The sequence below is a fragment of the Macaca thibetana genome, chromosome 12 (assembly GCF_024542745.1).
Source record: "Macaca thibetana thibetana isolate TM-01 chromosome 12, ASM2454274v1, whole genome shotgun sequence".
In the NCBI taxonomy this organism is placed as follows: Eukaryota; Metazoa; Chordata; class Mammalia; order Primates; family Cercopithecidae; genus Macaca; species Macaca thibetana.
Genome location: NC_065589.1, coordinates 27,210,641 through 27,221,194, shown reverse-complemented (window position 1 = coordinate 27,221,194; position 10,554 = coordinate 27,210,641).

Here is a 10,554-nt window from a genome sequence, read left to right as displayed (position 1 = left end):
AAGTAGAGAGCTAGCAATTTTACAAAATTGTAAAAAATTTCTTTGAATAACTATAACAATGGTATATTTTCAGTGCTTTTCCTGTTATCCTTTTGGTTGCATTTTAAAAATCAAAACACAAAATTGATAGATGACGGATAATAAAAAAATTTTTATAACCAAATCTCCTAATGCTTGAAATTTCAGGCGAATCAGCAGAAAGTGTTATGAGCATGATTATGCTGCTGTAATGGGTCAGACAATATCTCATGCTAACTAAAAGCCTGTCTATGACTGTGGCAGTCATACATATTTTCTGAAAAGGAATTCTAGCTTCTCTATAGGATTTCAGACTTAGAAAGTCAGACACCTGCCCAAAGCTTTCCCAAACTTCTAATTAACAGAGCAGCAAGGCAGAGAACCTGAGTTCTCATTAGTGATCTCCCACTAACGGGATGTGCCACTTTAGGTGTATTGTTAATTTCTGTTTACAGTGTTTCACTTTCTGTATTTCCAGATAAGAAAGGATTCTAATTACAAAAACAATTTAAAAAGAGTCTACACATATAAGATAATGATTGCTATTATTTTTACTTATTTATACTAGGGAATCATGATTGCCAACAATCACTCAGCACCAACAATTTATTGAATGTTTATCTGCCCGCATTCTTCTTGTGGCTGGAAATGTAGCAGTGAACCAGACCAAGACCCGGCTCCACTCGGTATATAGTGGGGGGAGTCAGACATTCATGAAAATAACTTCTAGTGCCACAGATATTTCAAAAGATGGAGTAAAGAGTTCTGTGGGTCTGAATGATAGGGTGTGCTAACCAAATATGAGAAGTTGATGAAGATCTCCTAGAAGAGTTGGTGCAAAACTTGAGTCTCAAAGGATAAGCTGGCTGAGGAGTTGAGCATAGTATTCTTGGCAGTGGGAACATCATGGATAGAAGCCTGGATGCAGAGGAGAGGCTGATGCACTGTGGACATGAAGGAGATCAGCATGACTGGACTGGAGCTCACTTCCTGGTATTTTTCACCTCACTGCATATAAGCATCAATGAACCTGCCTCTGCTTCTGGCCATATCAAACAGTTCAATAGTTTGGCATCTTTGTGATCAGCTTACAGAAGTGCTGTGGGCTTTGTCAAAGCAGTTAGGAAGCTCTAGCTTACTGGTCGAGAGAACTTGGCATGAGAGGATGCTGACGAGTTAGACAGAGGTCTGATTGGAAGGGGTTGGGTGCTGAGCATAAGTTGGGAAAGGAGAAGTTAGTGCAGGCAACACATTCAAGATCATTGAAGGTTAGTGATGGGGTTTGACTGTGTTCTCACGCAAATCTTATCTCAAATTATAATCCCCATAAACCCCACGTATCGAGGGAGAAAGTTGGTGGGTGGTGACTGGATCATGGGGCCGGTTTCCCCCATGCAGTTCTCGTGAAAGTGAATAAGTTCAGATGAGATCTGATGATTTTATAAGTGTGTGACAGTTCCTCCTTCACATGGTCTCTCTCTGTCGCCTGCTGCGATATAAGTTTTGCCTACTTCTCCTTCTGTCATGATTGTTAGTTTCCTGAGGCCTCCCAGCCATGTGGAACTGTGAGTCAATTAAACCTCTTTTCTTTATAAATTACCCAGTCTTGGAAAGTTCTTTAAAGAAAGTGTGAGAACAGATTAATACAGTCAGATAGGCCTTTCTGAGCCTAAGTTCTTGACTATACTAAGAGCAATGGAGAGCCATGGAAAATTTTTAAGCAGGAGAGAAGTTTGACAAGAGGAGGACGAGATCTTGAGATGCCTTTAAGAAATCCACTTGTAGGGGCCAGGCGCGGTGGCTCACGCCTGTAATCTCAGCACTTTGGGAGGCTGAGGCAGCGGATCACTAGGTCAGGAGATCGAGACCATCCTGGCTAAAACGGTGAAACCCCGTCTCTACTAAAAGTACAAAAAATTAACCAGACTTGGTGGTGGGCACCTGTAGTCCCAGCTACTCAGGAGGCTGAGGCAGAAGAATGGTGTGAACCCGGGAGGCGGAGCTTGCAGTGAGCCAAGATTGCGCCACTGCACTCCAGCCTGGGCCACAGAGGGAGACATCATCTCAAAAAAAAGAAAAAAAGAAACCCAACTGTAGCTGCTAAGGTCTGGGGCTCAGGGAAGAGTATAACCCCAAGCCCAGTTCTCCAGAGTCATATTGATTCTAGGAAACCCTGATATTCTTTCAATACATTCCTTTTTTTGGTCTATAGCCCTGGTTGGTTTCTGTTGCTTGCAATGAAAGAACCCTAACAAATGCAATAATGCAGAAGCAACATTGAAGATGACACTGATTTAGACAAGATTTAATCTGTTACATGAGTAAATAAACAAAGCAAAAGGAACAGAATTTACCATACTGCATCCCTGCTGGGAGTATGTTGAGCTATCTGGTCTGGGAGACCTTTGTGACCTGTTGAAAGAATATACATGGATTTACTTCAGGAGGGAAAGAAATATAAAGTGTTGCTTTAAAAATAGATCATATTCATTGTAATTAAGAATGAAAGTTGTAAAAATTATGGAGTGTGTCCGGGTGTGGTGGCTCACGCCTGCAATCCCAGCATTTTGGGAGGCCGAGGCAGGTGGATCACCTGAGGTCAGGAATTCAAGACCAGCCTGACCAACATGGTGAAACCCCGTCTCTCCTAAAAATACAAAAATTAGCTGGACGTGGTGGTGGGCACCTGTAATCCCAGCTACTTGGGAGGCTGAGGCAGGAGAATTGCTTGAACCTGGGAGGCAGAGGTTGCAGTGAGCCGAAATCGCACCACTGCACTCCAGTCTGGGTGACAGAGGGAGATTTCATCTCAAAGAATAATAATAATAATTATGGATTGTATAGAAAAAATTACAGTGGAAGCATTATGTGTGAACTTTATTGGAGAAATATTTATTATGACATATCGAGTTACATATACGAGACATAAGGTTAAAATGGTACCTTACTTTTTATCATCTTTGTATAGTCAGTGAGAGGCTTTTTTCTGTATACATTGGAAACCTAATTTTTAAATTTAATATTTAAAACAGATAATAGTTGATATATATATGAACTGGACACAAATTAGCTAGACTCTCTTCCTAGGGTAAATGATGTCATTTTATTTGACTCCTTTTCTGTTTTAGCTCAGTTTTTTTCCAGCTACTTTAATAAAGAATTAAAGGTAAATTTTTTCTCAACTTGTATTACTTCAGCAGATTAATTTTCCATTTTGTCCATGTTGAGATAAAGATGGTAGCATCCCTATACAAAATCTTACTACCCATATTCACTTGGAAAAATATCATGAAAAGGTTTTACTAAAATGAATGAAGTGAAGCCATTCTGTTTTGATAGTAAGTTTCAGAGGTCGTTTCATCAATGTGTAAGTAGCCTAAAGACTTCAGTGGACTTCTATAAGAATGAAAAAGAGAAAAGCAAACCTACGAAGATGCATAAAAATTATGAACTCTGGGAGTTATCTAATTTACATATGGTTTCTTTTCATAAATTCAGGCAGAAGCGTCACCTATTTCTCACCCCTAGTTTTTGGAACGTCTTCCTGTTCCTATGCTTGGTTACGTGTGGATTCGGTCTAGACATACCAACCATTAAGCAACTAATTTCACAGTTAAGTGAGTTGTCTGTGTTTAGATTTCCTGTTGCCCTCTTAAACCCTATTGTCTTCATCCCTTGTGATCATCAAATTATATACATCCTGGGTATCCTGTTTCAGAGAGATGACCAGTGGCTCTCATCTTAGCTCTCATCTTAGTGGCATCTCATCTTCATTCCTGGAAGAATTCCCACCCTTTGCCGTTCCACATGATTTTCTTTGGCCCTAGAGCAATTGTCTCAATGTGCAATTGAACCTTGATAAGGAAGTCTTCAAGAAATTCTTTGATGATGACAGGCATGTTTGTACTCCTACCCATGTTAATGAGACACACATGAAATCAGTTTGAAAACCTTAATGCTGTTAATTTTTCATTAATGTAACTTTTCTTCTGATGCCTCCTTCAAGGAAGCATAATTAATTCTTCTCTCACATTTCTTTCAGTTCTCGCTAACCTCCTCCCCAAAAGAAGTGCCACTTTTTCTAAAATTTCAAATATGAGCTACTGAAGTTACTGTCATAAGAGATTTTTAAATCAAATATGTACTCAAGTGCGAAGAAAATTAACTCGCTATTGAAAGCTCAGAAACAAGAGATAACATGATGTAGTTATCTACCAAGCAGCACTTCTCTTATTTGGGAAAGTAACATTCTATTCCTCAGTCACACCCATCCATCTGCCCCCTCCAGGTGTCTGACAAGAGCATCTCTAAAGGTAGTGGGGCTGGGAGGAGCTACTAACTTTTTCTGAACCAGGCAACTAAAGTTATAAGCTCATGCCAGTGGTTTACAACATTTTTAACTTACATTTTATCTAATTGAGAAACAAATTAAAAAGCCAGATGTTTCTGTGGCTGAGGTTCAAAAAATTAGTCCATCCCTAAACAATACTGGTCAAGTCTCTTTCAATTGCAAGCATCCAAAATCTAACTGGCCTGAGCAAATGAGTGAAGATGTTGGCTCCTATAATTGAAAAGTTCACAGGCATCAGACACAGCTGCATGTAGATGTTTAATATGTGTCATCAGAACTTGGGCTCTTTTCAATACTCCTGGCCCTGCCTTCTCTGCATTGGCTTGTTTTCAGGCAGGACTCCTCCCATGCACAAATATACAGTGATAAGATGTCTAGCAGCAGTTCCAGGCTTTTATTCTACTAATTTAGCAGAGGGAAGAATGCCTCTTTCTCCATTGATGCACTCTTTCAGAGACTCAGTAAACAACATCTGTTTTTGCTGCCTAGATTTGGAACCATTGAGAAACAAGAAAAGTAATAAGGAGCCCAAATACCACCCTAATTACTGACAAAGTTGGCATTAGATATCAGTTGGCCTCAGATGGACTTCCTAATATGAGCCATATAACCAGGCAGACTTTCTACTCAGTCCTGGGCTGGGTCTCCCAAAGGGGCCTCTGTGAGCAAGCTGGCCTGGTGAACGTGCCCTATTTATTCTTTTCAAATTTACCAATTAGATAAGTCATTCTTCCTTGAGGACTGGGAGGAGGGGTTGAGAAAGGCCAGAGCTGTTGCATCTAGCAAGGCTGGAGATGTCATGAATGTGGAGAAAGTTCTGACCTAGGATCTCCTGGCTCTTTTTGTTTCTTAACCCACTGAATTAACTATTAAACCCATGAGCAGCCAGAAATGTGGCTGCCTCCCTCCAAGGACAGTTCTATTCCCTCGTTTATAGGGCCACCCCCAATAGTGAAATCCACTTCATTGAGGATCCCTCTCAATCTTCAGTGGTCACCCAGAGCTCTGAAGTGGGTCAGAGCAAAACAGGCACAATTCAGAGATATTGTGGGTTTAATTCTAGATGACCCTAATAAAGCAAATATTGCAATACAGCAAGTTGCACAAACTTTCTGGTTTCTCAGTGCATACAAAAATGATATTTCTACTATACTGTAGTCTATTAAGTGTGCAATAGCATTCTGTCTAAAGAAACAATGTATATACCTTAATTAAAAATGCCTTATTGCGGCCAAATGCAGTGGCTTACGCCTGTGATCCCAGCACTTTGGGAGGCCGAGGTGGGCGGATGACGAGGTCAGGAGTTCAAGACCAGCCTGACCAACACAGTGAAACCCCGTCTCTACTAAAAATACAAAAATTAGCCAGGCGTGGTGCTGTGCGCCTGTAATCCCAGCTACTCAGGAGGCTGACACAGGAGAATCGCTTGAAACCGGGAGGTGGAGGTTGCAGTGAGCTGAGATGGTGCCACTGCACTCCAGCCTGGGCGACAGAGGGAGACTCCGTCTCAAAAAAAAAAAAAATCTTCTTGTTAATAAATGCCAACAATGATCATCTGAGCCTTTAACAAGTTGTAACATTTTAGCTGGTGGAGGGTCTTGCCTCCGTGTTGACGACTGCCGACTGATCAAGGCGGTAGTTGCTGAAGTTTCTTAGAATAAGACATCAATGAAGTTTGCCACATCAATTGACTTTTCCTTTCACAAAAGTTTTCTCTGTAGCATGCGATGCTGTTTGAAAGCATTTTACCCACAGTAGAACTTCTTTGAAAACTGGAATAAATCCTCTCAAACTCTACCACTGTTTTATAAGCTATGTCTATGAAATAGTCTAATTAAGTTGTCATTTCAGCATATTCACAGCATCTTCACAAGGTGTAGATTCCATTTCAAGAAACCACTTTCTTTGCTCTTCCATAAGAAGCAACTCCTCATCTATTAAAGTTTGATTAAGAGATTGCAGCAATCCAGTTACATCTTCAAGATCCACTTCTAATTCTAGTTCTCTAGCTATTTCTACCATATCTGCAGTGGCTTCCTTCACTGAAGCTTTGGACCCCTCAAAGTCATCCATGAAAATTAGAATAAATTTCTTCCAAACTTCTGTTAATGTTGAAAATTTGATCTCCTCCCATGAATCATGAATGTTCTTAATGGCATCTGGAATGGTAAAAAGTTTCCAGGTTTTCAATGTACTTTGCCCAGATCCATCAGAGGAGGCAACTATAGCCTTACCAAATGTATTTCTTAAACCATAAGACTTGAGACTGGGTGCCGTGGCTCATGCCTGTAATCCCAGCATTTTGGGAGGCTGAGGCAGGCGGATCACGAGGTCAGGAAATCAAGACTATCCTGGCTAACATGGTGAAACACTGTCTCTACTAAAAATACAAAAAATTAGCCAGGAGTGGTGGCCTGTGCCTGTAGTCCCAGCTACTTGGGAGGCTGAGGCAGGACAATCGCTTGAGCCTGTAAGGCGAAGGTTGCAGTGAGCTGAGATCATGCCACTGCACTCCAGCCTGGGCAACAGAGTGAGACTCCATCTCAAAAAACAAAACAAACAAACAAAAACAAACACACAAACAAAAAAACCTTGAAAGTCAAACTTAGTCCTTGATCCATTTGCTGTAGAATGAATGCTGTGTTAGCAAGCATGACAATAACATTCATCTCCTTGTACATCACTAGAGCTCTTGGGTGACGAGGTGCATGGTTAATGAGCAGTAGTATTTTGAAAAAAAAAAACAAACCTTTGCTTTGAGCAGTAGTTCTCAACAGTGTGCTTAAAATAATCAGTAAACGTGCCATGCTGTAAACAGATGTGCTGTCACCCAGGCCTTGTTGTCCTACAAGCAGAGTAGATTTAACATAATTCTTAAGGGCCCTAGGATTTTCAGAGTAGTAAATGAGCATTGGCTTCAACTTAAGAAATCAATTGCATTAGCGCCTAACAAGAGAGTCAGCCTGCCCTTTATAGCTTTGAAGCCAGGCATTGATTTCTCCTTTCTAGCTATGAAGGTCTTCAATGGCATCTTCTTCCAGTAAAAGACTACTTCATCTACATGGAAAATCTGTGGTTTACTGCAGCAACTTTTTTTTTTTTTTTTGTGAGACAGAGTCTTACTCTGTGACCCAGGCTAGAGTGCAGTGGTGCCATCTCAGCTCACTGCAACTTCTGCCTCCCGGGTTCAAGTGATTCTCTTGCCTCAGCCTCCTGAGTAGCTGGGACTACAGGCGCATGCAGCCATGCCCAGCTAATTTTTGTATTTTTAGTAGAGACGGGGTTTTGCTATGTTGGCCAGGCTGGTGTCGAATTCCTGATCTCAGGTGATCCACCCACCTCAGCCTCCCAAAGAGCTGGGGTTACAGGTGTGAGCCACTGCACCAGGTCTACTGCAGCAACTTTTATCAATTATCTTAGCTATAGATTTTTTCTGGATAATGTGCTGCAGCTTCTACATCAGCACTTGCCGCTTCATCTTGCACTTTTATGAAATGCAGATGGCTTCTTTCCTTAAACCTCATGAACCAACCTCTGCTAGCTTCCAAGTTTTTCTTCTGCAGCTGCTTCTGCTTCACCTCTCTCAGCTTTCATAGAATTGAAGAGAATTAGGCCCTACTCTGGATTAGGGTTTGGCTTGTGGGAATGTTGTAGCCAGTTTGATCTATCTAGATGACTAAAACTTTATATCGGCAAGAAAGCAGTTTTGCTTTCTTATAATTCGTGTGTTCACTGGAGTAGCATTTTTCATGTCCTTCAGTAACTTTTCCATTGCTTTTACAACCTGGATAACTGACATAGGAGGCCTAGCATTCAGCTTATCTTGGCTTTTTTCATGCCTTCCTCACCAAGCTTAATCATTTGTAGCTTTTGATTTGAAGTGGGAGATGTGTAACTCTTTCTTCACTTGAATGCTTAGAGGCCATTGTAGGATTATAACTTGGCTTGATTTCAATATTGTTGTGTCTCAGGGAATGGGAAGGCCAAAGAAGAGAGAGAGGGAGGGGGGGAGAGAGAGAGTGAGAGAGAGAGGGGGGGGGGAGAGAGAGAGAGAGAGAGAGAGAGAGAGAGAGAGAGAGAAACAAACAAACAACTGGTCAGTGGCTCAGTCAGAACACACAACATTTATTGATGAAGTTCTCCTCCATCTGATATGGTCACAGTTTGTGTTGCTCCCAAAAAGTTAGGATAGTGAATAGTAACATCAAGATCACTGATCACAGATCACCATAAGAGACATAACAATAGTGATAAAGTTTAAAATATTATGAGAATTGCCAAAATGTGACACAAAGACAAAAAGTGAGCACATACTGTTGAAAAATAGTGCCAATAGATTTGTTCAATGCAGGGTTGCCACAAACCTGCAATTTGTAAAAAGTGCGATATCTGTGAAGTACAATAAAACAATGCATAATAAAACAAGTTATGGGCTGGGTGCAGTGGGTCACGCCTGTAATCCCAGCACTTTGGGAGGCCAAGGCCGCTGTATCACCTGAGATTGTGAGTTCAAGACCAGCCTGACCAACATGGAGAAACCCCATCTCTACTAAAAATACAAAATTAGCTGGGCCTGGTGGCACGTGCCTGTAATTCCAGCTACTCAGGAGGTTGAGGCAGGAGAACTGCTTGAACCCAGGAGGCGGAGGTTGTGGTGAGCTGAGATCACGCCATTGCACTCCAGCCTGGGCAATAAGAGCAAAACGCCATCTCAAAAACAAACAAACAAACAAAAAAACCCCCAAAAAACCAAGTTATGCCTGGACATTAATTCAACCAACTTCAAAGTCAGTTTGTATCAAAGACTGAATATTCACTTCCTATTCTCTTTTCCATCCCACCTGATATCCTAGGTCATCCATTATAGTCTTTCAGAGGTCAAATGAAATCATAAAACACTCCACTAATGAAATGCATAGAAATTTCAGTCGTACATTCCAACAATTTAGAGATCCCCCAAATGTAACCATAACAGTTTTTTAATGATCAAAGTCCTGGGAAGAAATTATAAAGCCCATAAAAAAGCTTCCTTTTAAATTATAAGCTACAGATATTAAAGTCTAGAGAATATTATATTCTATAAATAAATGTCACCATTCTTATGCAAGGAAAGGTCAAAGTCCAAATGTCTGATGTTAAAATTAAAGTTCAGAAGCCATTCTCCAAAATGTACTATGCAGTAGCTCAGTCTCAGTGCGTGGGGCTGTGGGTATGTTGGAAGAGGGTAGGGGCTGGTTCTTTCTGGACCTCAGAAATTATACTAGTTCCACACCAAATCTCTCACTTTCTAAAGAACCCAGAGAGTTAATAGGACACACAGATTTCTATAGCACTGGCGTCACACTCATCATTTTTAGAGAACAAGTTAATACCCAACCTTCTAAAGCAGCCATCCTTAACAAAATTATGTATCAAGAACTGAGTATTTTATGCTGCCAAAAAGCATTACAGACATATGAAGGTGTTTGAAGAAAGGATAGTAGATGAAAATCTTTTTTTTTCTTTAATCTACTAATCTTTTGTTTACAAATGCGGTCTCACAGCCTGGTGCGGTGGCTCACACCTGTAATCCCAGCACTTTGGGAGGCCGAGGTGGGTGGATTGCCTGAGGTCAGGAGTTTGAGACCAGCCTGGCCAACATGGTCTCTACTAAAAACACAAAAATTAGCAGGGTGTGATGGGAGGCTGAGGCAGAAGAATTGCTTGAACCTGGGAGGTGGAGATTAAGTGAGCTGAGATTGTGCCATTGCACTTCAGCCTGGGTGGCAAGAGCAAAACTCCTTCTCAAAAAAAAAAATAATAATAAAATGGGGTCTTTCTGTGTTATCCAAGCTTGTTGTGAACTCCTGGGCTCAAGCAATCCTCCTGCTTCAGCCTCCCAAAATGCTGGGACTATAGGCTTGGGCCACTGTGCCTGGCCTCCCCCAGTGCTAGTTGCCTGGACTCCATGGCCTATAAACTGCTATTCAAATAGAAGATTCTCAGAAAGTAAGAAGTTCATTTTGGCACTTTGTATTTACCATAATTTGGGAGAAACATCCATTTCTGCCCACTCTCTCCATTCCCGGAGAGTGGTATTTGAGACCCTGCTGTCTTCTTGCACAGTTTGCAGAGTGGCAACAACAGCCCCAGTCAGCAAGTCTTGTTTAAGATTCCTGTTTTTCTTTTCATACTGGAAGACTCTT